We start from the raw sequence: 24,727 nt of genomic DNA, 5'->3' as shown, positions 1-24,727 counted from the left end.
AACATTTGCTTGCAATCGCTCAGATCTTTCTGATTCGTGATAAAAACAGATTATTGGCGAACGATCCCTCACGATTCATAGTCTGCCCAAGAGCTATTCAAATCCAGCTAATTAGAACGCTGATAACTTTTTGAATTTTTATGATATTAAACTGAAATTTAATGATGAGTTGGAGAATCTAGTTGGGGTTTAGATAGTTATAAATTGCTATCTTTCGCGCATGCGCAGAGAAAAATTAATTGCTTTAAACTTTCATATTGAATCAAATTTTCACCATTTTAATTTCAAATTTCAATATAATATTTCTCTTGTGTGCTGTCAAACCTTCTGAAAGTTTGGTAAGCTTTGATGGAAAACTTTATACATTATGAGCCAAAAACCTTAAAATAAAATTCGTAGCTCTGAAGGAAATGCTTATATCTTCATGAATATCAGGGATATTATCTCGAAAATACGTAACATAATTGTATGTTGTAAGGTTCCTACTTTCTGAAATTTACAGCTAATTTTCAGCTATTTACGATGAACGATGATCAAAAAACATTTTTGTTTTCCTCAATTTGTTGCTGGTTCCCTAAACGCATGAGTGATATAACTTTCAATGGAAAATGACAGTTAGAACATACCTTTTATGTGATAAAAGTTACAAATCAATTGGTCTTTTATTTCTCGGGAAATCTTTAAAATGTGAATTTTTGAAAGTGTCTCAATACTTTTGGTCATATAGTGAGTGTACTTTTCACAACAATGAAAAGTCTGCATTTGTGCAACTGCATTCGTAGCAATTCAGGAAAATTTTTGACAATGATACTCGATTTTTCTAGGAAGTGGATAAAACCCATTGAAATCCCGAAACGTAATACGGAAATACTGAGTAACGTTTTGGAATGTTTTTAGTGTTCATTTTGCTCAGAACTAACTTATTGCAATTAAGAAAAGACTAGTATATTAATAAAGGCAAAAGATACTGTCCATTTTGATGCTATAGTTTTCATTGACTGTTCTCATTTAGCTACTCGAATAGCTGTGATGTAATACAAAGATAGGAATCCGAAATTTACCAGAATCAATATCGAGAGAAATTGCAGATACAATTGCAATACCATCTCAATCAGTCTCCTGCTTGGTAGCTACTGAAATAGATTAGATCCTTATTTGGGGCAACGCAATTGGATCCTCATTGCCGAGATGAAATGTTGAGCATTTACTCGGGCCCTCATGGTATCTAATAAAGTTATGTCCGGTTTATTGACATCGTAAACATTTACGCAGCTGACAAAGGAATGCATAGTTTTTCCACATTCTCTGCCGTATAGTCGATAGTCGCTTTTCACAATATATTTTTCTTTGAGTATAAATTGAATAAAAGATGTCAGTTTTCAAAGGGGAAAGTTTTTTTCAGAAAACTTAGTTTAAAATTTGCAGCAGCAGATGAGGTTAAAAGTGCTCAGAACTGAGAACTAGTAACATGGGAAATACGAAATTGCAGTCTTTAGTCAGAAAAGACACATCGTTTGTAAACCAGACGGTTTCTATTGGTATTTCCATTTTAAACTCGCAAATTTGTCAAAAATGTATGTTTATCTGCTCGGCACCGTATGGTACCAGTTAGATGATTGATTTCATCATATCTGTAGTGGCTTTGTTTTTGTCTGGTATCTCGTTTTACAATTTTAGATTTCAACTAAGTTTTCAATTTAAGTACGGGTGAATTGTCTTTAATATAAATGGAGAAAATTTCATCACGAATAGTACTGCTAAAATCCGTTTAGATACTAAACGTGAATAAAAGTTTATTGATTAGTTCTTAAAATCCCATACTCGTTGTAATTTATGGTATGAGAGCCGAGGTTGGTTCAATGTTTTTAGACGTTGACAAACTCCTATTTAAGTTTAAACATTTCTTTTTTTTTATCTACTTTTTTTAACCTTTTTTTTTAATGTTTAAGGGAAAAAAACATTCCTTTTTAGCAGAATGAATCACCAGCAACGTTTTAGCAAGTAGCGTGAGGAGTAGTTGGTCGATATATGGTTCGCCAATATCCGGTTAAGTCAATTATGACAGTGAGGAATAGCAGTGGATGGACGTTACGCCAGTACAGTAAAACCTGTAAAGATGACTACCCTTGTAAGTTGATCATCTGTCTAAGTTGACCGCCTTTTTCAGGTACAGAATTAGTCCCATATTATATAAATCAACCTCCATAAGTTGACCACCTGTTTAAGTTGACCACTAAAGTAGTGCACCACAAGTGATCAACTTACACAGGTTTAACGTACATGTTTTAGCAACTGATAGATGCTATGAGGAATAATGGTCGATGATCACAGACTATGCGAACAGTATTAGTTTCAGCAAAATATGCTATTTCGAGGAATAATGGTCGATGGACCGTACGCTAGTACATGTTTTAGAAAAATATGGTATTGTGAAAAATAATGGTCGATGAATTGCGCGCCAATTAGTTGACGCTATACTAAAACTCGAACTGTCGATATTAGACCATAATGTATTTTTGAGAGTCATATGTAGATTTGATTTTATTTGAGTACGGTATTGCTCATATGGATAAGCGTCGTTGAGGAGTTCATGGAATGAGAAGCCCCAGAGCGATTACCATGGTCAGTGAAATGTCGTGATATTTTTTAAATTCATTTATCTTACATAAACACTCATTCATTTTCTCTGTATTTTTTTAAATCAGTTTGAACTACGCTTTTTATTTATAAACTTCTCCTGCCTGTTTTTTACCCCCCGCGCAAAAATGAAGCTGATTTTATGTTAAGCATTATTAAATGAACCAACTTTGGTATTTTACCATAACTATTTAATTTATTTTTGTTTATTTGTTTGAAAGGTGATTTGACCATACGTGTCCTTAGTCTGCTTTGCGAAACCTACAGTCCGCGGGTCACATGAAAATGGTATATATGATGAATGTGATCCACTGTTATTATTGTTTGAAAGCTGACTTGATGAAGGATGTTCTTAACCAGTGGTGCCCATCATAGGAGGATCGTGAAGATGATCCATATGCCTGTTGTTATGTTTAATATTACGAATCGAAAACGTAGTCTATATCCTTTCAAAACAACCGGATGCCTTCATTTAGTATACTACGAATGATTGTTTCGAATTTGAAACCAAGTAGTCAAACTGATTTCTGAAAAATAGATGGAAATTTCGTATTAATAAAATAAGCATGTAAGTAAAGATAGCAACAATTCTTGATTTATGATTTTATTTCATTTTACGTGTTTTTCCAGCTTATCTAGAAATAAATCAAATGGATTTAAATCATATATATGTTCTGGGCTGTGAAATTCATCTTAACATGACGTGCGGCCCTCCGGTAAAAGAGAAAAAAAGTTAAGCATCGCTGCTCTTAGATACGTTTCATTTGTCGGTTTTTCTTTTAAATTTTGATTTAATATTATTTCTTGTAAAGAGTCACATATTATACAGCCGACAAAGACTCTTATTAGAATCTTGAGTGTGCGTGCAGGAAAAATAATGTTTATTCTGTAATTCATTGATGGAAAAAAAAACACAGGTGCATATAAATGCATAGCAGGATAAATGCCCGATAACTTGAGAAGATCGAAGAGTAATCATTCTACGATCAATTTATTCTGCTATTTCTGATGTTTCAGGCGTCTGTTGCATATCACATACAGCGATTTCTACATTTCTAATTTATTGGAGATGCAGAAGTCACTAAATATCATTGATAGTATTACATCGTATCTAGAATTTTGTTGTCCCAAGCATGGTGTTTTAAGTTTAATCTGCCTCATTTGCCAATTAGACTGTCAACTGTATCACCAGCAGCAGCCAAAATTAATCTCAACCTCTTCGAAACATAGGGATGTGAAAGCTCTAGTGGGCGTACAAATTTTCTTCAATTTTACTTGATGTGTCATTGCTTTCTACAGCAACCTCTCGTTACATCGCGCCTCTTTATATCGCTCATTTGGATATATTGCGCTATTTCTTTCTCTCTTTGAAAGATAGAAGTAAGTAAAACATTGCTTTAAATTTGAGACCGCTGAAGCAAGTTTTCAGGAAGTGTGGTTTCTTTTTCTTTCGTTAATCCCCCCCCCCTTTTTTTTTTGTAAATAAATGAATAAGACATGTGTTTTCCATTCATCTGAAGTTGCTTTCGTTTAAGATGCAACTTTAGATTCTTATTTTTCCAAAAGGCAATAGAAATATTTTAAATTCATTTTACAAAATCTTAAAAGATCAATTGACGCAGTGAGAAGCAAAAGAGTGTAAGTAGAATTTTTTAAGTTTCAAGTAAAATGTGTTTAAAATTAAAATGCTGCTTTCATTGAATTTCTTTTTCTAAACTAAGATGTAGAGCAGAAACTACCAGGGATACTAGTACCAACTCTTGCCCTGAAACAGAGGAGAGTTTATCCTGCCATTTGTACTGATTATCTACAAATTTTGAATTTTAGCAATTACGCTTCTCACTGCTTCAGTTGTAAACTAGTGATCTTTCGTGTTTTGTATTGGGATGACTTCCCAATATGATAAGATACGATTTATTTGTATTTATGTATTTCTTTTGTAGGTATTCACACCATTTATTTTTACGTCACTTGAATCTGCACTTTTCATGACCTTGGTTAGATCGCGCTTTTTGTTGTGTCCAGGCAAGCGCGATACAATGAGGGGTTACTGTATTTTGTAATTAAAATTCTCGGATAATGGTCATACCCACCAAAAATTTTTCTCTTTCTATAAATAATTTCCCATAGACACCGAAGCGACCAAAATCCGTCCACCAATTGTCTCCGAAAATAAATCGGGAATCCCCCCCCCCTCCCGCAAAGGTTGCCTTAATCCTATTTACCGCGTTCCTCAGTCGAGGGGTAAGTAACTCAGAAGGCACATTTCGGCACCCCGAATGACGTCATCTTCCCCTCTCCCCCAGGGATTTAGGGGTGCTTTCTCCCCCATAGGGTTCGTTGCTGGCTTAGGTTTTTAGACATGGTGGTGGTGAAAGAAAAGCATCAGTAGGTGGTCATCCCCTGCCTGGGATCTTGATTTTGGATTGCTCCCTTTTCCGGATACTTTCGTTTTCGAATTGATGACATGAGGTGTGTCGTGTTGTAAGTCATTCGGAAGTTGTTTGGCGTTTACCTGTTTTTGTATTCTTTTACGGCGACACATGTTTGTTTTCCCTGGATTTGTTCCCATCATTTTAAATTCAACACTGAGCAATTTTTGAGAGGATAAGGAAAAAGACATGTGATTCTCTTATGAATCAGGATATAGAAAAATGGGTTGATGTTCGAAAACATGATTTGTATGAATGTGTAAAATTGGATTTAAAGCAGCATTCATATTTTAAAAATGATAATTTCAATGCTGTGTGTATGGGTTTTTTTTCCTTTACATCAATAAAAAGGAAAATTAGTGACGGGAAATGACAGAAAAATTTATTTTTAAAATAAATTTGATCGGAGCGATATATTAAAACCCCTCATTAAGTTACAGAAGCTTTTGATTAAAGATCTATGATTGATAACTGTAAATTCAAATTCGGGCAACAAAGAGGAAGATCTCGAAGTAAAGAAATAATTGAATATAAATTTCTTCCTAAGAATTTAATGCACGTATATACATATGCACATAAAAGGTAAAAAAAGTTTGGATATGGAAAAATATTTTGCTGGATTCACAGCATCTTTTTTTTTTTTTTTTTCCTTTTTTGAAACGAATATAACCAGAGATAACTAGGAGTAAAATATTTACACACCTAGACAAAATATATGTATTTAAATCGATAAATATATTTTTTAAATATGTATGACAAAGAAGTATAAAGTAAAAATATGCCAAGGAAAGTGTATAGTTAAAAAAACGAGATTCAAAGCCGACGATATCAGCGAGTAGAAATATATATATAAAACATTAAATACAATGTGCAGATCGATACAATTAAAGCATAAATAGAGTTTAATTGTCTAACTAAGTAAAGGATAATAAAAATAGATAGTTAAATAGATATATATACAGCTGTGTAAAGAATGATTACCAAATGTATAATCAAGAAGTAAAAAGTTTACCTTTGTTCTAACTAGTCCTCTAATTTACATGAACTTTCTTCTGCATTGACATTATGAAAGCTTAAAAGAAAAAAAAAGGCATAATGTATTTATTCAAATAAGCCAACAGTTTTGATGAGCATTTTTTATTCTGCTCATATCCACAGGGCATTCACATCAGGGAGTTAAAGGAACTACTCCATGGTGCTGCAATTTCGTAATAAAACAAGGTTATTCTTCGGCTTACTTGAAAAAATTAATATTGTTGTCATCTAAATCTTCCATTTATTACGTTTTATTTTCCATACTTCAATTGAAAGAAGAAAAGGGGCAAACAACCGTAGCAGATTCTGTCTTGGAGACTATGCATCAATATTGCAGTCACGTGTGTTCAATTGAAATTTATGGACGTAAGTCAAGGACGTTTTGCTCAGAGCTTTGTAGTTAATTTCAAGCGTACAGTTTGCATACATGCTTCCTTTGCAGGGTACGTTTGTGAATGGTTATTAATGCGGAACGGTTATTAAATACTTCTTTGCTCCGCAAATATGTTTGTTGAAAAGGAAAAAGATTTCGAACCTTAAAAATGACGCACATTTTTGCGAAATTCCCAGTTCCTGATCTCTGGTGGCTGTGTATAAAAAGCTTATAAAAAGAGATAAAGAAAATATGGAAAAGGAGAAAAAAGAAAGAGGCAAATCAAAGAAAAGTGTTTTTTTTTTTTTTTAATGTACTACTGCTGGGGCGATAATTGTCATGAAAATTAAAAAGATTAGAATGGTCTTAACGAAAATTAATTGTACTAATCGTTACTTGAAGAAAAGGTTTCCAAAGGCTAGTCTTCAAAATTATGAGTGCTCATTCTTTCGCCTTATCTATTATTGATATATTCAAAAAGTAGTGGTGAATATTACGTTTTATTTCTCTTCTGTCTCCAATATGTTTTAATTTCAAATTTTAAAAGAATACATAAGACTGATTCTTGAAGGCTGAAAAGTAGGCAAAATATTTTTTTAGCGCAGCTAATAAAGACATTTATCGCTAAATTGAAACATGAAGTTTTTTCCAGAAAAAATGCAATACATATAATTTTTTTTGGGGGGGGGGGGGAAGAAACTTTTTAAATTAAAATTTAAAGATATTTCATTCATTTTCTTTTCTCTCTCTCTCACTTTTTCTTTCTTTTTATTATTATTACTTTTTTTTAAGTAACTGTACAGAAACGTTAGAGAAATTCGAGGTAAAGCATTAAATCTCCTTAAAGAGACATAAAAATATGTATGAAAAAACTAAAATCAAATGTGATTTTCCAGCATAGCTCCATTGCTTGCACTGATGAAAGGGTTTCTTGCCACTACAAAATAATTGAACGCAATTTTCATAGCAAGTTTAAGCTAAATAAAGTTGAACTTTTTGAATAAATAGTGATCTTTTTAGAAATTTAATTAAAACGAAATATGATATTAAATTTTGAGAAAGTGAGCTAAATTTTGATGTAAGTAAAATTTATTTTTTTGTAAAAAAAAAATGGTTATCTTTTTAGAAACTAAATTCAAAGGAAATGTAACAATAAATTTTGAGAAAGAAAGCTTAATTTTTTGGTGAATATTTACTAGTACAATTTTTTTACTATTGTTCCAATTTACAAACAGGTGTGCTCTGAGTTTAATACCGATTACCGGACGCTTAATTTAACGAGATAATAAGGGAATTTACTCAAAGTGAATCAAAGTCACTATTTAAGCCAGTACTAACAAAAAAAAAAAAAAAAAAAAAAAAAAAAAAAAAAAAACGAAAGTTAGAACAAATCCCGCCAAGAAATTGAATAAAATGACAGAAAAAGAGCCTTAGAGAACACAATGAGAGGGGGCAAAGTAAAATTAATCACTGCTCTCCAAGGTTTGTATAATACCAATTTAGAGCCGAAAGGGAAGACCGAATTTAAGAATGAATTCGGGATGATATTGAGCTTCCTCGATTCTTCCTCTGTGTATAAGCAACAGTTTCTAAATAAAAGGTAATTGCGTAACACAGCCAATGTCAATTGCTTTAGCTTAGCGTTATTACCGCAAAGCGAACGCTAATTGAACGTCTACATGCGGTCGTGTCAAAAGTTTAGGGAGGAGCTTGGCGGCACGTATTCTCGACAAACACCCCGATCTCAAGAAGGGGGTTTGCGCCCCCTGGAACGACCGAACGGGGGACGAAGGAGGTGTCGGAACTTACGCAATCGTTCGCGCGATTCAGACGGCGGGAAGTCGGTTCGCTTCCACACCCCACCCTCGGTGCTCTTTCTACTCCGGGAGCCTATCAGGTGGAGGGCGGCGCGCGCCGACCACCGGCCGCGGCTCTCGGCGAGGCCGTCCCCATCACATAGAACGCCCATCCAGATCGGCTGCGGGGATCGCTTTCTCTCTCTCTCTCTTCTGACTCTGATGATCACGCCCGCAGACCGTGTTTACTTTCTCTGGCAGCTGATGCGGGCGCTTGCTTGAGAGGCCGAAAGTGTTGGTTTCGTTTTCTTTGAATTGCGCTCGAGATGCTGATGCTCAGGCACCACCCACAGCACGGGGCCCCCACGCTGGGGGACCCGCACCACCTGGCCGGGCCCCCAGTCGATTTGTCGGGCCACTACGCTGCTTTTGCTGCTGGTCAACCACCTTTCACACATTCCTGGTGAGTACGAATCCATTTTTATGGAAGAATTACACAGTAAAATCTCGTTACACCGAATACCAATACAGTGGACGGCGGTTATTGAAACAGTCGTTAATTGAATAAACCACTTTAATGAGTCAAATTGTCAAAAGCAGAACAAAATCCAACTTTATTGAATCGACCGCTTTATGGAATCAAAACTGTTCAGAACAAACGTGATTCATATAAGCGGCGGCCACTGTACAACGAAATATCCGTTTCAATGAAACAAATATTCAGTATCGATTTAACTTACATGCCATTACTTGATTTCCGTTTCAACGAAATTCTCGTTAGAGCGAAAGAAAAAGTGTAGCCTCTTCAAGATCGTTGCAACGAGATTTTACTGTACAACAAGGGGTGTCAAGCAGTAAATCGATGTTTCCAACGTGGGGTGCTCGCCGGGGGCATTTTGATATTTTCTGGAGGCAATCCCAGAGTGAATTACTAACTTTGAATGATTTCCTTCCTTGCATAACCCCAGCCGTTTTTTCTTCATTCTTTAAAGCCCAATATTGCCTGAAAGTTTGTTAGAACCAAGTTCATTGTGTTTTAGTGTTATTTCAAATTGAAGAGCATTCATTTTTTTAGTAACATGAATTTATATCTACAGAAGAGCAATGAGCTATTATTAGATTGGGGCACGGTAAAAATAGAATGGGAAACACTACAGTAAATGAAAACTTAAGCACTTTTATTTTCTTCAGAAATTCGTAATGTCATTAAAAATGTAGCATTTGGTACATAACAGCAAAAAGATATTTAACGAAAGGTGTAATTATTTTTCTTAAAAGACAGCTTGAGTATCATGCTTCCGCTTCAACTTTTTTGTGGAAACTCGGACCCTGTAAATGAACAAGTCTAACTATTAGATAAACCTACAATTTTCCACTTGTTTCCATTTTGGAATCGTGCAGAAAAAAATTAGTTACCTATTCACCTAAGGGGAAAAAATCCAAACCTCTTTGCAGAAAAACGAAAACAATCTGTTTATTCACTCGTGTATAGTAGTAGTAGTACACTGATCGGACTGTTTAAAGCAAATGCTTCAAAAATCCCAAAAGAAGAGGGAAGTGCATGGAGGGGGGAGGGGCTACACTACAACTACGAAAAAATAAACCCTCTCTTTTGCTTATCTTTTTTATGTGTTTCCAATCTTCAAGTATAGTTTGGTCCTTGTGGAAAAAATGCAGACATAATTTCTCTTTTTTTTTCTCTTATGTTTCAGTTAAGTTATTAGTTATTGCATTTCACTCTATTGTTCGTTTTTTTTTTTTTTTTTTCAATTATCTGGATTTATATTGTATTTTATTACCAGCCTCACATTCTGTTTAACCATGTAAAAAAAGTAATTTCCCCTACATTAGAGAAATTTTTCGCATTTCACTCTATAAGATCCCCCCCCCTTCTTTTTCTTTTATCTTTTGTAAAAATGTAATTAAATATCAATTTCATTATATAAATATAAAATATTTTTCTATATATTTCCAAATATGCGTTACCAAATGTTGATCAAACACACACATATATGAAATGCTTTTGATATAAATGTTTTGCTTCGATTGAAATATGCTCAACAAGGATTAACAAGTTTTGCATTTCCTCATCATGTTTTTTACAAAAATTAAAGTGCTTAAAACATCAAACACTTTTTAAACTTTTGACTTTATTTGTAATTGTTTTTTTTTCCTTTAAAAAAAACTTGTATTGGCTTTTTGACCGTCATTAGTTTTCTTTGTATTACTCATCAATAATCAGTAATTAACACTTTCTCATGACATTCAAAGCTACAATATCATAAATTCATTAGTATAATATGTCTTTGGTATGGTTTAAAGTAAAAAGATAAAGAATGATGCAGTATTGCATTACCTTAACAGATCAAGCCAAAATTTGTCGATTGATTTTTTTTTTATCTGTTTTCAATTTACTATGTTTGTGTATTACAGATCGAGGGACTCTTCCTTAAAGTTTTTCTTTCAGTCGTACATTAAATTTTGCTCACTGAAAATATTTTTTCAATCAAAAAATCATTCTATTTTTAAAGCTATTTCATTTCAGTTTGATTTTCGAAATACTTCCAGACGGAGTAAATAAATCATCTGAAAACTTTATTTAGCATTTTGTTCTTGAAATTAACTACAGTCCAGCTTTTTTAAAATTGCATCTAAGTAAAAAAAAAGAAAAGAAAGAGTTAATTCTTAAAGCTTCTTTTACAGCTGTAGACCTCTTGAGGAAAAATTGCTTTGAAAACTATATTAAAAGATCATCCTTAATCAGTCATTTGTGTGGGCTGACTAAAATGAAAGGAAAATTTTAAACGAGTTTGATAAGTTTTTCAGGAGTTTCAAATTGGTTTTTCATTGCAATTATGTTTCTCCTTCGCAATAGTGAGTAGGAGGATAACAGCTTTGGGGAAGCTTCTCCCGAGCGAAACTAATAGTTTTTCATATTTTAAATATTATCTCACCCTTGTTTTCTTTTTTAATTTATTACTTAGTTATGTGGGTGCAATGCTGTCTAGTTTTACAGGCTCTGTAGACATTCTCCACATTCGAAGTCATTACACTCGTACTTACAGCGCTGGCGCTGTTGAAAATATATGAAACATCTTATAGCTAGCTTTTTGAACATCATTTCATTAAGTTAAAATGAAAATATTATTTATCCTCTGCGAATTCAAAATATTTAAGTCCCTATCTAAGTAGTGATACGTTTAAAAATGTATTCCTTTGTCACATTATTGTAGGCGTTTACGCAAAGTCACCATGTCTTTTTCGTCTAATAGGGGCTGCGTTTTAGGCTATTTAGCCTTTAGCAGACGTAGTGCGATCCCCCGATACGGCATCCAGTCTTCCATGTGCCACCATTAAGGCACGGATGTCAATGGCTCGGATAATTTGGACGTTCAGTTTCCGCCAGATGGAGGCACTTGGGCTCTCTTTGATGCGAAATTTGCACTAGAAATTTTAATTTTGCCGAGGGAATTCTGAGCCAAACGAATACCTAAGGGATCTTTTACATGCCGCATAGTCATACGACATGGGCGCTGATATTTTTTCTGCATCTCGAAAACCCATCGACTGCCCACCCCTGGTCAGAACCTGCGTCCACAGGCGTAGAAGGCCAGCGCCTAACCATCACGCCACGAGCCGGCTAGTCACCGAGTCGAAAAATTGCAATTTGGAGATAAGTACTCTTTCGTGATCTCGAACGGCTGCTTGAAACTCTGGTAAAACTCGCGAAGTAAGCTCATTATTCCATTTCCAAGAAACAGAAATGTCAAGATTTTATTACGTTTTGCTGTCGTTGATTAATGAACTAGCAAGACGCTAGCTCCTTTCGCATAAGAGTAAGGATTTAAGGCAGAACGAAGCGGTTTCCATGAGAGTGAGACCCCCAAATGGGGAGGAGCCCGATTTTAACCTGGAGACATAGCAGTACCAATTCCACATTTTAGACATAGCTCTGAAATGGCAGGAAAATCCCCAGTAAATCTTAATTCATAGAAACTACAAAAGATCGACCGCCGATGGATAGTTGGCGCTGTCAGGATATGAAACTTTTGTTTAAGCGACATTCACCAAATCATTAAGAGCCAGTTTTTATAAGTCAGGCAGGTAAGATACATGCTATTTTTGATTTCACTAAAAACTTTACAGTGGTTTTTTCGAATGATTTTAGAAGACAAACAAGTTTTCTTTTCTTCCAAAAAAAATTTTTGTGGCCCACAAAAATTCCGAAAGTTTGTCCCAACTTAGGGTTTTTCTCAAATGGACATTTTTTAATATTCAATTATCTCTGCGCATTGAGCATCAGCGAAAGTAATCTTTGTGATTACAACTTGATATTTAGTGCCTCAAATGAAATATATTGTGAATTTTATGGCTGACCTTCAGTGGAACCTGGCAGGGGTGGCTAAACTGTGTCGAAAAATGTGAAAATGTGTCATGTTTGAGGCCTCCTGGTTCCATGCACTGAGTTTAAACCATAGTTTTTGCGAGCAATTTGTGTAGTGGTATAAGGCTCATTAAATGCATGGTTAATACTCACTGGGGCCTGTATCTTAGTGCACTGAGAGTTAGTATCGGGGGGCACGGCAGTGCCCCCGCCAAGTCGAGCGCGAAGCAAACACTGCAATACCATCCTTTACTGGAACCATTTCGCCGTATTTTCAGGCCCCTATTTGAGAACCTCTGAATGAGACCAGAACGCAGAAATTTTCGTCATCCAGTAAGCTATAATTACATACTTAAAATCCAAAATTTCAAGTCTGTAGGTCATTTAGTTCCGAAGTTAAGTGAAAGCAAAGTTTCGCATTTATGACACTCACTCACTCATGATCATCAAAATAGAACTAGTACTTTCCATAAACTCAGAGAGGTGAAATTTGGTACAGAGTTAGGGTTTAATGGCCACATAAAGAGAAAACTATAAAAACTAGACTAATCGAAAATCTGGAGTGACCCTGATTAGAAAACACAAGAGCCCAACCAAACTATTAGAGATCGACATACCGCCTAATATTCAACTTGGTGGGCCGCTTCATTTGATGTCAAAAATCGAAAGTCTGAAGTATCTAATGAAGAGCCCTCAGCTGGTCTCAGCTGTATTAGAAATATGTTAATGCCCCCTTCTACTATTGGTACATAAAAAAATCGACTGTCATTGCAAAAGTCCAGCGTAGTGGGACAAATCTTCTAATTTTATCTAGTCTAACTTTAGTCTACTCGAACATTACACAAATTAAATGTTTCTACAAAATGAAGTGAAATCCCACCAAAAACATTCTGTAAAAAACCAGCCAAGTCTCGATGGAGCTGCTTGTTTATCTCTAAAAAGTAATGAAATCTAGACAAAGTCATGACAAGTCTAAGGTTCCTTACTGCGATTTCTTTATTATTATAGTTAATTTTGTTTGACTTGGCCGTTAAAGGGTACACAAGGGTACAAAACCAGGCGCTCCATGACACCATTGAACCAATCTGTCGCCAAAACCGCTACCCATTGACGACGGAAAATTGCAACTTGGAAAACGTGTAAACAAAATTGACTTGTACGCACTAACGTATAAAGAATGTTTAACGGCCAAGTCACACAACATTAACTAAAATAATAAAGAAATCGCAGTAAGGAACCTTAGACTTGTCACGACTTTGTCTAGATTTCATTACTTTTTAGAGATAAACAAGCAGCTCCATCGAGACTTGGCTAGTTTTTTACAGAATGTTTTTGGTGGGAGAGAACTTACTGCTTGCATTTCAAACTAGAGTGTGTGTATTTTCACAATCAAGTGACAGAACTATGGGCAAATTCTTTTCAGGAATACAATACGTATTTCAAAACAGTAAAACGAGCTATTTAGTTTTCAATTCAATCAACATATCCGGGTTCAAACTTTCTTATAGGGACTTCCAGATAGTATTTTAAAAACTAGTATGATCAAAAACTTATACCATAAAATAGTTATAGACTTGCAAATAGACTGATTGCTTACTCGCATACTTTATAATATGATAACTGGAAGCAAAGTGAAAAAAAAAAAAAAAAAAAAAAAACGGTTATTACTGCGGTAAAAACGTAAGTTATTTGTAACACTTTTTTGAAGGTGTTTTAGGTATATTTTTAATTATTTCAATTAAGATAGCTTTTTTTCGTTTGTGCTGTACATTATAGTTCGTTGACATTCGTTTAGGGTTCACATTATAGTGACAAAAACTTTTCACTGCACTAAACTACCATGAACAGAATCCTAAAAAAATAAAGCACGACAGATAAAATTTTATAAGGTAACGGCAACGCCAATATTTTTCTACGGATCAGAAACCTAGACTGTCAACTTCAATGAACAAACTAGAATTCAAGCATCAAAAATGAATTTTCTGATGGCTGTAAAGAAGGACACAAGAACGGGCCAACTAACTAATGATTACATTAGCAAAGACTTGAAGATTTATGATATCAACCATAAAATAATGGAGTATCGGGATAAAGGGAGGAGGCATGTGGAACGAATAGACGACGCGACGACTGACTACCAAAATGATGAATTACAGACCTAGAGGCCGCCGAGATCGAGGCAGAACAACGCTCCAATGGATTGATCAGTGGAGCCGGAACAGGATTTAAGCTTAATCCATAATGTAGACAATGATTTATTTATCTATTTACTATTTTTTCTGGCATCAAATCAGTTATGGAATTAGAGTGGTTCTTGATGCTGACTTATCTAATGCTAAAATCACATTGGAAACAATTGTAACTTCCTCTGTGCACTGATGTTTCCGAAAAAAATTCCGAAACGATACTGATTATTTCCATGGAACGTTTAGGGATTTCACAGGTTTTCATCCACTTCCTGTGAAAATCAAGTATTTTGTCAAAAAGGTTCCTGAACGCAGCTACAAGCTGCACGATACAGACTCTCACTGTTGTGAAATCTATTTTAAGCTCCCAGTTTAAATATTAACTGAACGCATTTATTAAGTGTATGGGCTTTGGCTCGATTACTGCTCATCCAGATTGAGTAACCTCCCAATGAGAGTGAATCAAGTCTCTGGATGCCGTAGCTTTACAAGAATTGCAAGCAAGTGAGGTTCTTGGTACTTTCTTGCAATTCTTTCTTAGCTATGGCCATGGTTACAATAACGCTTTTGAAGATTTCTTTGTATAATTGGGACTAAACGGTAATTTTGAATGAGCATTTTTTGTTGAAGGGAAGATAATTTTTAATAGCGCGTTTATTTAATATTTTTTAATCCTATTTCAATGAAAATATTTTTAGTTACAGTAAAACCTGTGAAGTTGACCACCTGTCTAAGTTGACCGCTATCTTCAGGCGCGAATTTAGATCTATATCATATAATTCAACCTCTATAATTTGACCACCTGTTTAAGTTGACCACTGTTGTAGTGCACAGCAAGTGATCAACTTACACAGGTTTCACTGTACTTTAATTTCTTTGTATAATTTCAAATTATTAAATTTCCTTCAAATACGAGAACAAAAATACAATTGCGTTTATACAATTGATATTTTCTGCGTTATATTTCGATTATTTTCTTTCAATAAACCCCTGTTAAACAGTAAAATTTATAGCGATAATTATCTTCAATCGATCATAGAGTCATTTCACTTATCCCCAGCTGCGGAATCCCTTTATCTGTTGTATTCTCTATGGAACTATTTAAGTTTCCATCGATAGAGATACGACTGCGGAAAAAAGAACACTTGATCTAATATTTAGAATGAGGTTCCGAACAAATTACTCACATGTAATGCAATCTACGCTGAGTATCTTTTTCCACCAATCGGCGTCCAGCAAACGATGTCATGATGATATCTTTATATTTTACTCTGGCTAATTGCTGCAGTCTATTATGGATTAAAGTCACTTACTAAATGGAAAAAAATATATATAGCACTTTGGTAACATTAGCCACTATACTGAAAGCATTATCAGAGCTCTGCGTGCAATTGGCTCTATTCTAACTAAAATTGCTTTTTTTTTTTTTTTTTTACAAAGAATAGAAATTGGCTAATGAAATTTTTCTTCCATCGCTTAACTTATCGTATGCTTCTGTTCTTTACTTTGAATGTATTTCTTCTGCACACCTGGAATTGATTATAATTTATTTATGATCGAGAACTTTTAATATATTTAATTAATACAATTAAATCCGATGATCGGACTTATTGCTCATTGAACCTGCTTATAATAATAATAATAATAATAATAATAATAATAATAATAATAATAATAATAATAATAATAATAATAATAATAATAATAAGGTATTCGCAACTCCAGAGCTCGAATACGCTACCTTGCGGTGATTAACAATACTAAAGGAAAAGGTAAAACATTCCATTCCACGTGTTTTCTTTGGGGTAAATAACAGGCTTTAGACAGTTTATGATGTAATGTAATTTCAGAAGAATAGAAAAGAAAGCTTCCCACAAACACGATGAAAAATTACTGTGATTCACCAAGCGTCAAAGCAAGTTATAAATTACGGCATCAGTTTGTTTTACCTTTTTCATCCGCCATTAGATAGTGGCTGCAGTGCTCCCTATAGTTTGTTGGAGTTGCGAATTAAAAATGCTTTTCTTTTATTTTTCAAATCACAAGGAATATGTACTTGAAGTACTTGATGCATTTAAAGCAAAATATTGGAACTTCAATATTAATTACACGAGTAATTTCGTAACAACTCTTAATTTTTCCCTTAAATACTATAAAAACTAAAAGTGTGATTCTCAAAAAATAATATAAACTAATTAGACAACAAATGTATGGTAAAAAATGTTTTTTAAAAGATATTTTTAAACTGATGACTTGATTCGAAGAAACATTCGAAAACCTATATTATTTGAAAATTTTCAAAAGCTGGAAATTCACAAATCTATGTTTGCTTAAGTTGAGCTTTGGAATGAATCTATTAACGTCATTAACATTTAACTACAATTTTACTTCATTTTTATTTTTGGCAACATTATGAAGTTTGTCCCACCCTAGTCAGAGTAAGTATAGTAAAAGTTTATCAAATAAGCTTTTATTATACTTACTTAACTACTTAAATGTCTTTATTTGTGCTTCAAACAAGGAATTTTGGAGAAAAAATCATTCTTTCTTCAATTTTTTTTCCAAATTTTTATGCTAAAGAAAGTAAAGACTATGAGTACGTGGTAAAAAAAATGATTTTGTCTTGCCTGAGTTACTGTGAGAAATTCACGTACATTGCGAAAAAAAAGAAGCAATCTTCTGCACGTAGTTTTAACAGCAATCATTTGTGGTAGTTCTCAGCGTTGGGGTACGCATTAACCTTTTTTCCTTCAGTGACAAAACGTAGATTCCTAGATACAGAACATATTACACGAAATTATCAGAAAAACATGCAGCAGGAGATAATGGTAGCGATTCGGTTAACTTTTTATGATGTTATCAACTGATAATTTGAATGAGATATTACTGTCTTTGACTAGTTGATTGGTTAAAAGATTAATAGTTTTTCTTGAAAAATTCATGCTCGATCTCCTAAGTAAAAAATAATAAAAATTATTTCATTTTAGCAGATTTTTTAATTTTCCAGACTTTTTAACCGATTTGTTTTGAAGTAAGTTCTTTGTTTCCGCAGGATTAGTAAAGCGATATTGAGATGTGAATTTCAGGAGAAAAAATTTTTCTTTTCAAGCAATCATACTGTTGAAATAATAAGAACTGCTTGAAAGTTTTATCGAAATTGATATCTTTGCGGTCTACGGAGCAATTTTTCAAGTGATTAGTTCCAGTAGTTTAGTAATTATTTCATTCAAAAATGGAGAAACCCGTTCTTTGCATTTTTAATGCAAATTTAAAATAGTTATTAAACTCGTTGGGCGTAAGTTAAATGCAAATGACATTGCATTGGTTTATGAAGGATATACATATCCGGGAAGTATTAACTTATATCCTTTTTATGACTTTTATGCATTTTGATCCGTGATATAGTTCTGAAAATGGTTATGCGTGTCTTGTTAAAGCTGTTTTGCATTTTTTGACAAGAAAACATAAATTGCTTTGAGAAAGAAAATAATCCTTTTTTCCACGAAACATCGAAATCTTGAAAAAAATCAGAAAAACGATAAATCTGTCTATAAAAAATGTACATAATTTCAGAGATTACAGGTAAATTCAGAAATGAAGTGAAACTTTTTATGCGAGGGTTTTGAAATTCTGATCGGCAACTTTTTACGGGACGGAAATGACGTTTTTTTTTTTTTTTTTGTTAACTTTTGTCGGAATTTAAAAAGTATTAGCCATTATAAAGTTAGTTTTGTTAATGAACTTAACAAATTATTTTCAAGGTTGGACTTCGGCAAGCATGTGTTTCTAGTATTAAATTTTTCAAATAATGCAGGTTTCTTTAATTCAAATCAAGTCATCAAGTTAAAAGCATAATCCACATTGCTTAAGCTCAGCCTTGAAATGAGTTTGTTAACTTTTATTAACAAAATTATCTTTATAATTGCTATTAGTTCTCATTGTTTTGGCAACAATTAAAAAGCAAATTTAGAGTATGGTTTAGGTTTTTTGTTTTTTTATGATCACTTTTCTTTATTAAAATATGCAATTTGTTGTAAATGAATATGCCTAAGTCAGGCGCTAACAAAACAAGAGTGTGAGTGAACTGTTACTTCAGAATGTACAAAAAAAAAAAAATGAGATAAAAATTTTTTACTTCTATCACATGTGTTTTTACGATACACATATTTTTAATGAATTTTAAAAAGTAAAATGTATAAGTAAGTAAGCGTACCACGTGACAAGGGATGGGAGGGGTGAGGTGAAGTGTGGCACTTTGTGACAATGGAAGGAGATGGTCAAATGCCCCTTAATATTACATCTTCCTATAAAAACATTAATGTCAAATGTAATTCTTTATGTAGAAATTCTTTAGCTGCCAGTGGCCGGTAGTGGCAATTCCATTAGTAACAACCTTTTTTTTTACTCAAAATGAAACATGATACAGATATTTTCTTAATTTGAAAATTATGTATCCTAAGAACTTTAACTAAAGTAATATATTTTTAGTAAATTAGTTAATTAAGGATATCTTTTCATTTTGCTCAATATTTCTTTCTATTTTTTTCAGTTATTGATTAATTTTTATATTTAATTTTTTTTCTAGAAATAACTAACATGTTTTTTGAAAACTTTCTTTAAAAAATCAGAGATTTGAAGATACTGGTAATGCTTCGGTAATCATTTCAGTTCGTCCCTCTACCAAACAAACAACTTTCTTTTTTGCAACTAACTCGACCATAACTGTCATTTACATCTAATAGTAGAACGTTTCTCTTTCATTTCATTATCTAATGAAAATCAAATCTTGCAATAAAAAAAAAAACAATTGTATGGAGAATAACTTATTATTTGCCATGAAAATCTTTTGGAAAAATAAGGAAACTTCCTCTATTTTATAAATCATTTTAAATCAAATAACCCCGATCAAAAATACTAATTCAAAGGAAAAAGGTTCAAAGGATTTGGAAAGCTTCCAAAATATATTTCATCATTAATATCTTTGTAATAAAGTTTTTCTAAAGAGGAAAATCTATATGGTGCTTTATTTGTGCTAGACAAAATACGGAAATTAAGTAATTCAGTAAAAATTTTGAATTAAAAAACATTCATAATACGCTGATTAGTAATCGAATGGAAATTTTTGTGCTCTTTTTATCACCTGAAAATCAAAAGTTCCTTGATATCGAAGTGAATTATTAATTTGAAATGGAAAATTCTTCTATTATTATTATTATTATTGAGTCGGTAACATAATGTATTTTTCATGAGGAAAATTTTCATGTTCTCTCTATATTTTGTACTAAAATGAAATGTTTTTAAACATTTACGCATAAGTTTCTTTTAAATTATTTTTTGAAGCAACGCAAAGATAGATTCGTTTCCCTTTTCTGAAAAACACTTTTCTCTGATGTCGGCTGTTTCAACGCTCCCCCACTAACCCCAGCTCGTTCATACTTTAGACATAAAATGATGCAAATAGGAAAAAAATGGAACTGTTTCATTTTTTAGCAGTTCTTAGATTTGGAATAAATCTGGAAATCGCTTTGGGGTAAGTATGCAAAAATTCCTCCTATTTCGGAGAAAACATTATGAAGAAATTCCACCGCTTATCTCCATTCAAAATGGCTGTCTTTGCTTCCTTAAAAATATTTTCTCACCTATTCAATGTGCAGAAAGAAAAACAAATTCTTAAATTCCAAAAAAAAAAAGAGCGGGGGAAGATGAAAAAGCCACACCACTGTAAAGGCAGCAAGTGAAATAAAACTGGGAAAGTTATAAAAAATACATTCTTCGAGATGTTTAAAATTACTTTTAAATGCAAATAACGAAAAACATTTTTGAATGTATTCGTTTCTACCTTATGCAGTTCGTAAAATGCATGGAAGAAAACTTTTTGTGTTTTTGCCGACGTTTTGAATATTATGTTTGGGTTTTTCCTCTGCATTTTCATCGAAGTTTTTTTATTTATTTCCTCTTTTATTCTTCTTCTTCTTCTTTTTTTTTAATATAAAGAGGAAAGAAAGTTTCTCAATGTTTTAAACAAGACTAGTGGTAGTCACACAACGTTGACCGTGCTAAGAATTTAAAGGATGTCTCCTGCGGCGATATTTAAGACGTAAAATATATATAATAGAAAAAATTTCCTCCCGCGAAGAATAAAGAATTCGATTAAAGCATGCATTATACAACTTAAATAATCCCCCTCCACGAAGAAAAAGAGAGGAACCCAAATACGTATTACACATAGAATAACCACCTTCCTCCGAATAAAAAAAGAATTAAATTAAAATACGCATGAAACTAGAACAAAATGAAATTTCTCCTTTCCCTAACAAAAATACCCATTGCAATTGCATATTTAGACGACATACACACGAACTCGCATATAATAAGAAGTCCCGTCTGAAACTGATAGAAACTTCTTAATCGTATACTAACATCTGTTTTCTAGCAACAGATCAATTATTCTCTAAATTAGTAAAGGTTGCATTACATTTATTATTTCAAACACACGCTTTTAGCACTAAAATTGATTTATAAATGCAAAATACGCCTCTCTTATGCAAAAAAAATTTTTTGTTGATATGGAACCCATAACAAGTCTATTTTCTGAAACTGTTAATCATAATGTTTCAGTGAATTTTAACCGTTAATGAACTCTCTATCACATCATTAATTCAGCAATTTTCGTCTAATATTTAAGCATACAATTTCACCGGGAATAAATGACTGTTGCAAAGCAAATTACGAAAAGAAAAAATATTCCTACAAAAATTTCCAGAGAAGAAGAAAATAATTATAAAGTTGAAAATTATCTTTATAATTAAAAAAAAGAAAAAAGACTTGGAGCAGTTGGCAGGCAAAAAGGTTCCCATTTCTTTTTTTTTTTTTTTTTTTGTACATTAAATCCTGTGAACGATTCTTCAATAATTCATTCTTTCTGTCAAAAGGCGTGCTGTAACTCTTAAGGATTTACTTTTGTGCCCCTTACGAACTGCCTCTTTCTAATTTAAAAAGGAAACAACGATCACTCTTACCCTCAAAATCACCATCTGCCATTGACAACTATTACAGAAAAATTTGTCATTTTGCCACGAAAACTACTGCTATATCTTCATACCTTCCAACTCGACAGGGCCGCAGAGAGCCAATGCAAACCTCTTGTCAGTTGTGTCGCCCGTCCCTCGCACCCCCCTCCCCAAAAAAAGAAGAAAAAAGAAAAAAAGGGGGGAAAGAAGGGAAAAACGGGAAGGGGGGGAAAAATCGAAATTGCTGTCTAGGAAACAATTAATTCTATTTTAAGTGCCACAACAATAAATACCAAAAGAGCAAATTTCACTTAATCTTTACGTTTTCTCTGTTTCGAAGTCCCACCTCCCTTTTTCTTTCTTCCTTTCTTTTCTTTCTCTTTCTTCTTTTTTCTTTCTTTCGTTTCTTTTTTTATGCTTCAGTGTCGCCGGTTCCCACCCCAAGGCCCGGGCCCCCAGTTTCCAACTACACTGTTAAAAAAATTTCCTGAAAATAACGGAGAAAGTACCGGCAGCAAGGTTGCCGTAAATATTACGTTTACGTTCAATGACTTTCCGTGATTTAACAGAAGTTCCATGTTTTATTTCTCCTTAGTTGTAGTTTTCCGTTTATAAATTTCCCGTGACTAAACGAAAATTCCATTTCTTATTTTTCCGTTCATTTACGATCTTTCTGTGTTTTAACAGAATTTACATTCCTTATTTTTTCATTGTGATATTTTTTCCATTTCTCACTTTCCCGTATTTAAGTAAAAAGATTTTATTTTCAAAAAAATATTTAAAAAGTTATGTCAAGTATTGACTTTTCATTGCATCAAAAATTTAGTTCTTTAAAATGATATATAATACAGATATAGTTAACTTTCTAAAATTATTACTTTTTTTATTTGCATTTGTTACTCAAAGATTTTTTTAATTAACAACTGGACAGAGAACTTACCTAACATAATTTCTACTCCGAGCATCCGTGACCAAAACTTTTTATATCAACTTCAGATGAATCAAATTAATCAAATAGTACTAGCAGAAAAATTAATGGATTTGAATATGACACCAATTATCCCTGCTGATACTGTTCGATATTCCCTTCCTCGTACAGTGTCTGGGGTGGCATGGAAAAACATACATGAAAAATATGATATTTTTATTTGCAGAATATGCCAAATAAAATACTATTAAACGCAGGTTGACGTTATCATTTAATAATATACCTGATAGAGAGTACCGCATATCTATTGTATATTTAAAAACAGAATCATTGACATGCACGTGAAGAATTTTTGATTCAGATGCTGCATGCCTTCCCCCCCCCCCCAACGATATCCCAATTTTTCACTCATTGGAATCGCAACATAGATTTTTAGTACATAATCATCATACTTAAGCATATCAATATCAATCAGTTCGTTTTACCTGAACTGTTTTTCCAAGAAACTTGCAATAATCTCAAATAAGTTGTTGGATAAAAGCCTAACAAATTGAATTAAGTACTTATTGTTGCCAAAGCTTTCATTGTATTTTCAAAGATCATTAAACACCTTTATTAAAGATTTAAAATAGTGACTTTCAGTATTCCAAACTGTGAAGCGAAATCCCCCCCCCCCAAAAAAAAAAAAAAAACTAAGTGATTTTTCCTATCTTGCTCGCACACCTCTCCGGTAGATACGGCATTTAGCGTTGATGACTTTCAAGAATGCAATGCGTTACAGCAATAAAAAATAACTTTATAATAGTTCTATCAATTCTAAATAAGCTAACATCGGAATTCTATCAAATGCAGATTAACAAGAAAAATACACTTGTATATTAGCATGTACAAAGATATTCAACAATATTTACATGTGACCAGCGGTGCTAAATTTAAGTATCTCCATTGCATCTGGATACAAGTAATCCAATAAATAGCCTTTATTTGAAATGGATAACACGAGATCCTAAAACTATTCTCACCGCTCTAGAACACACAATATGACTAACGAATAGAATTGTTCTAAGTAGTGAGCAAAATATTAAAACCACAAGGATATTCTAATACTGACTCAGTAAAACCCATATCAAATCACCAAGACGATCAAAACACATCTGCCAGTCTAAAAATGGCGCCGACATTTTTCCAAACCTACAAAGCTCAAAAGTGTATAAACAATTTTGACATACGAGTACTATTACTCTCCAGACATGAAATAGCAAGCTATCTATTTTGTCTACAGCAACGGAGTTGTTATTCTAAATATGCTTTTAATTAGCAAAATGTAACAGTGCGAATTATAAGCACTATCAAAAGTGATGTTTATCATGACTTGAAGGCTAATCAGAGCGAAGTACAGCACAGCGGCAACCCTAGAGATGGAAAAATTCTGTTTTCGTTACTTCTTTTCGTAATGTTTCTGTTATTATAAGGAAAAAATACGTTCTGAAGCATTACAGAAATATTCTGTTAAAATCAGTCAGAAAACCACCTGAATTTTCAGTTTTTTTAAACAGTGTAGGCTGACATGTCCTCTCGTCGGGACTGCACTCGGCCCACTTCACCTTCATCAGAAACTCTTCACACAGCCTCTCCACCCCTTGCTATCCCCGCACAATCGTACTCCGGAAAGAACACCAGCAATGATCCTAGTCTTTCCCCGCTTCTATTCCATTACCATATCTTTATAGCATCCTCGTCATCGTCTGCAAATTGCATTGCCTCTCTGTGGCACCCTCACGTCCACGCTTGCTCCAGAATTCGTCAACGGCAGACGAAGCAAATGGCAGAAAGTGTCTGCATCCCAAAGGTGTCGGATGTCTCTCGTTCGTTTTCCCCGGGTTGATCTGTTTTACTATGGAACAATCTGGGTAAAGAGTTTTACAAACGTAATGGAACGATTTGTG

Source organism: Uloborus diversus, chromosome 8 (assembly GCF_026930045.1).
Source record: "Uloborus diversus isolate 005 chromosome 8, Udiv.v.3.1, whole genome shotgun sequence".
Taxonomy (NCBI): Eukaryota; Metazoa; Arthropoda; class Arachnida; order Araneae; family Uloboridae; genus Uloborus; species Uloborus diversus.
Note: the sequence above shows the minus strand (reverse complement) of the source record.